Here is a 4,747-nt window from a genome sequence, read left to right on the forward strand (position 1 = left end):
CCTAGGATGGGGATTATTGGACTACTGCGTGCCAGTTATTGCTTTATTGACCAATAAGTGTACCAGTTTGCTTAGCGGAAGCAAGGTGTCCAGCCAGAAGGCACAGGTATTTGATTGTCAGTTTAAATACTCAATAAAATGCCAAAACCTCATAACCGAATAGGGCGGGAGGGTCAGTGGGGCGGGGTTGTTTCCATGGGGAACCGAGGAAGCAAATATTAATTTTCAATTGGCAGGGCGAAGAGCACGTGATATCGTCCGCCTGATTTAGCCGCTTTAATACGCACTTCCTTTAGGGGGCGCAATGTCTCCTTTGCCCTAAAACTGCCCCTTCCTGACGGAATCCTACCCTAATCCCTATTCCAAGAGCTCCCATTAGGTGCCTGATATCCACGGTTGCTATAGCAAACACTGCTCGCTCTTTGGTCAGCCTTGCTCAGATCACTTAAGCATAGTCACAGAAAGGCTGTGCAACCATAGAATAAAGCCAAGTGTTAACTAGATAAACTGAAGTCGCCAGAAAATTGATTGTTACAGTAATAATCTCCCCAAAGTGGAGTGCTAGACTGTACTGAACCCAGGGAAGGACCCAGTGAGTTTGTAAAAGCAAATTTTCTTTCATTTTGAGTTTTGGAGACCAGAAAGGAGACAGTAGGAGGGACAGAGGAGTAAAGGGTCCAGAATTAAGAAGGGTATAGGGAGTAGCGTCTGCGGTTCTCCATTAGGGACAAACCGTTGCAAAATGAGAAAAGAGAAGTTTACTGAATGCAGGGATTTCACAATAGGGAAGGGTTTTGATGAAGATTAGCTTTCCCCTACCCCTCTGTTTCTTGGTCCCCTACCTTCCTCCTTTAGGTTAAGGACACCTTCTATTGCCTTATATTATCCTCAAAGCTATCCACCCCCACCCCCATCTCTGACATTATGTCTTTAGGAGTTCTCCAAGAAGAGCATCCAAAACTACCCAGGAGTTTTTTTCTAATAATTTCTGAGTGGAATCAGAGTAAGAGTAAAGTATAAAACAATACAAAAATTACAGAGCTAACATTGGCTATGAAGGAGGGTATATGATTTTCTGGTAAAATTCCAAGTGATAAGCCTCATATCTGGAAGAAGCAAGGGTTTAGCCTTTATTCCGATTGGGGAGTTATTCAAACATTTAGCATTGTGCCTGGCATCACAAGGTTATCCTTGGCTTGGCAGCTTTAATGATAATACTAACATTTATTGACCACTTAACTGGGCCTGGCACATGCTAAATCTTTTAATACATTATTTAATACTTTTAAAAACCCTTACTAAGTAGATGAGAATGGTGGAGGTGGGAACAGTTAAATAATTTAATTAAGCATTTATTGGCAGCCATACATACATTTGAGCACAAGGGATCTGGTTCTAAAACCATGGTCTTACCCATAATCCACGCCTCTGACATGTGGTACAGCCTGTCTAGTGTCCGGAACCTATCTTTTTTTTTTTTTTCTCACCCGAGGACATTTTTTTTTTTTTATCCTCACCCGAGGACCTTTTTTCATTTTTTGTTCAGATAGAGCTGGAGGAAGAGAGAGAGAGAGAGAAACATCGACGTGAAAGGTACACATCGAGTGGCTGCCACCTGCACGACCCAACCAGTGCCAGGGACAAACTGCAACCAGGTGCGTGCCCTTAGTGGGAACCAAATACGGGTCTCTCCAGACCGCAGGCCAACACTCTAACCGCTGAGCCAAACCGGCCAGGGCCAGAAGCTATCTTAAGTGCCCTACACTGGCGCAGATCTATATGAACCATGAGAAGGGAAAATGTGTGATGCTCGTTGGTTTGGGGGAGGGGGTTGGCTCCTCTTTCTTTGATTGTGGAGAAACTGACAAATTTTGATAGACATTGTTTCAGAAGATGGCTGATGTTTTAGCTCTACAGCCTATTTTATAGGGGTAACTGTGGAGTCATGGGAAGACAACTAACTGGATGGGAGAAATTAGTTCTTGTCCTGACTTTGCTTTAAGAAGTGGGAGAATTCTGGAAAGTCCTTATACCCTCTCTGGACTACAGCTGCCACTTCTGGAAAATGGAAACCTAATATTAAAGTTCTGTGATTGCGTGGCTGGTGTGGCTTGGTGGTTGAGCATCAACCCATGCACCAAGAGGTCCCTGGTTCAATTCCTGGTCAGAGCACATGCCCAGGTTGTGGGAGGCATCAATGTTCTCTCTCATCGACGTTTCTATCTCACTATCCCTCTCCCTTCCTCTCTCTCTCAAATCAATAAAGAGATAAAAATACTTTAAAAAATCAATAAAGAAAAAATTTTAAAATTTTTTAAATTAAAAAAATGTTTTATGATCACCCTGGCTGGTTTGGCTCAGCGGTTAGGACGTGGCCCGCAGACCAAAGTTCCACAGGTTTGATTCCTGGTCAAGGACACATACCTCGGTTGCAGGTTCGACCTCTGGTCCTGCTCGGGGTCGTTCAGGAGACAACCAATCAATGTGTCTCTTGAATCGATGTTTCTCTCTCTCTCTCCTTCCCTCCCTATCACACAAAAAAAAAAAAAAAAAAAAAAAATTGATGGAAAAATATCCTCGGGTAAAGATTTAAAAAATAGTAATAATAACAACAATAATAAATAAAGTTCTGCCCGGCCGGTGTGGCTCAGTGGTTGAACGTCAACCCATGCACCAAGAGGTCACCGGTTCAATTCCTAGTCAGAGCACATGCCCAGGTTGTGGGCCAGGTCCCCAGTGGGGGGCATACAGGAGACAGCCAGTGGATGTACTATCTCACCGATGTTTCTCTCTCTCTCTCCCTCTCCCTTCCTCTCTCTTTAAAATCAATAAAGAAAAAAAATTAAAATATATAAAGTTCTATGATCATTCCATCTTCCCTTCAACTGGAAAACCTTTAAGAACTAATCAAATGGGAAATGCATATGTGCCCCCACTAAATATATATAATACATATATACACACAGTTGACCCTTGAACAGCATGGGTTTGAACTGTGCGGATCTATTTATATGTGTGTGTGTTTTCAATAAATACTGGAAATGTATTTTCTCTTCCTTATGATTTTCATTTATCTATTTATTTTTACCCTCACCCGAGGACATTTTTTTTTTTTTTTTTGCATTTATCTTCAGACAGAGTGGGAGGGAGAGAGAGACAGAAACATCAATGTGAGAGAGACACACCGAGTGCTCACCACCCACACAGATCTGGGGACAAACCGCAACCGAAGTACGTGCCCTTAGCGGAAACCGAACCCGGGTCTCTCTGGTCTGCAGGCCGATGCTCCAGCCACTGAGCAAAACCAGCCAGGGCTGATTTTCTCAATAACATTTTATTTTCTCTAGCTCATTTATTATAAGAGTACAGTATATAATACATGTAACATAAAATATGTTATTTGATTGTTTATGTTATTGGTAAAGCTTCCAGTCAACATTCAGTTTGGGGGAGTCAAGAATTATATGTGAAGCCTCGCCCATGTGGCTCAACGGATTGAACATCGTCCCATGGACTGAGAGGTCCTGGTTCGATTCCTGGTTGGGGCACATGCCTGGGTTGCCGGCTCGATTCCTGGTTGGGGGCCTACAAGAGGCAGTCGATCAATGTGTCTCTCTCATCAATGTTTCTATCTCTCTCTCTCCCTCTCCCTTCCTCTCTCTCTAAAATCAATAAAGATTAAAAATAAATAAATTATATAAAAAATATTAAGCCTTAGCCAGTTGGGCTCAGCGGGTTAGAGCCTCAGCCCTTGGACCAAAGGGTTGCAGGTTGAAATACCCTCAAGGGCAGGTACCTGGTTGCAGATTCGATCCCTGGCCCCCGTGAGGTCGCTCCGGGGCAACCAATGATGTGTCTTGCTCATATCTCTCTCTCCCTCTCTCTCTCTCCCCCTCTCTGGAAAAAAAAAATCCCTGTGAGGATTAATAAAAATATATTTTTAATATATATAATATGTTATATATATATATATATCTTTAAAAGAAAAAGAATTATACGTGGATTTTTTACTGCACAGGGTGTCAGCACCCCTAACCCCAGCATTGTTCAAGGGTCAACTGTGTGTGTGTGTGTGTGTGTGTGTGTGTATGGATAGATAGATAGATAGATAGATAGATAGATAGATAGATAGATAAGTGGATAGAGATAGATAGACATATATATAGTTATAAACAATTTATTGAAAACGTGTAGAGGAGCCCTGGCTGGTGTGGCTCAATGGTAAGAGCATCGGCCTTCAAACCAAAGGGTCACAGCTTCTACCTCTGGTCAAGGGCACATACCTGGGTTGCAGGTTCCATCCCCAGGCCCGGTTGGGGGGCATGTGGGAGGCAACCAATTGATGTGTGTGTCTCTCTCTTTCTCTCTCTCTCCCTTTCACTCTATCTAGAAATCAATGGAAAAATATCGTTGGGTGAGGATTAACCAAAAAAAAAAAAAAAAAGAAAATGTGTAAAGGAAAAGAGGGACTGGAAAGAAATATACCAAAATGTAAGCAATGACTGTTTTAAAGTGCTAGGACTTTTTTCACTGTTTCTATATTTTTCAGGTGTTCTAAAATGTCTGGGTGCTATTCTAAAAGGAGAAAAATCAGCTTTTTAAAAAAATTATTATTTTTTTTAAATCTTCACCTCAAGGATATTTTTCTACTAGTGTTTAGATAGAGTGGGAGGGAGGGAAGGAGGGAGGGGGGGAGAGAAAGAGATGGGGAGAGAGAGACATCAATGTGAGAGAGACACATCGATTG

Source organism: Molossus molossus, unplaced genomic scaffold (assembly GCF_014108415.1).
Source record: "Molossus molossus isolate mMolMol1 unplaced genomic scaffold, mMolMol1.p scaffold_m16_p_10, whole genome shotgun sequence".
Classification (NCBI taxonomy): domain Eukaryota; kingdom Metazoa; phylum Chordata; class Mammalia; order Chiroptera; family Molossidae; genus Molossus; species Molossus molossus.